This window comes from Dipodomys ordii, unplaced genomic scaffold (assembly GCF_000151885.1).
Source record: "Dipodomys ordii isolate 6190 unplaced genomic scaffold, Dord_2.0 Scaffold77, whole genome shotgun sequence".
In the NCBI taxonomy this organism is placed as follows: Eukaryota; Metazoa; Chordata; class Mammalia; order Rodentia; family Heteromyidae; genus Dipodomys; species Dipodomys ordii.
The window spans coordinates 483,603-484,107 of record NW_012267293.1 but is presented as its reverse complement, the minus strand read 5'-3'; the positions used below and the strand labels follow the sequence as shown (position 1 = coordinate 484,107).

Sequence of the window (505 nt, the reverse complement as noted above, 5' to 3'; positions counted from 1 at the left end):
CCCAGACACCCCAGAGACAGCCTCCCAGACACCCCAGAGACAGCCTCCCTGACACCCAGAGACAGCCCCCAGACACCCCAGAGACAGCCTCCCAGACACCCCAGAGACAGCCTCCCAGACACCCCAGAGACAGCCTCCCAGACAGACCAGAGACAGCCTCCCTGACACCCAGAGACAGCCCCCAGACACCCCAGAGACAGCCCCCAGATACCCCAGAGACAGCCCCCAGATACCTGAGAGACAGCCTCCCAGATACCCCAGAGACAGCCCCCAGACACCCCAGAGACAGGCCCCAGACACCCCAGAGACAGCCCCCAGACACCCCAGAGACGGCCGAGACACCCCAGAGACAGCACTCAGACACCCTAGAGCCAGCCGAGACACCCCAGAGACAGCCTACCAGACACCCCAGAGACAGCCCCCAGACACCCCAGAGACAGCCCCCAGATATCCCAGAGACAGCCTCCCAGACACCCCAGAGACAGCCTCCCAGACACCCCAGAGA

The 505-nt window shown here is 64.6% G+C and overlaps 1 protein-coding gene across 1 annotated transcript in view; it reads right to left on the bottom strand.

Annotated features, from left to right (window-relative positions):
• Positions 1–505, bottom strand: part of Thbs2 (thrombospondin 2) — a 39,187-nt gene that overhangs the window by 10,349 nt on the left and 28,333 nt on the right. The window lies entirely within an intron of this gene.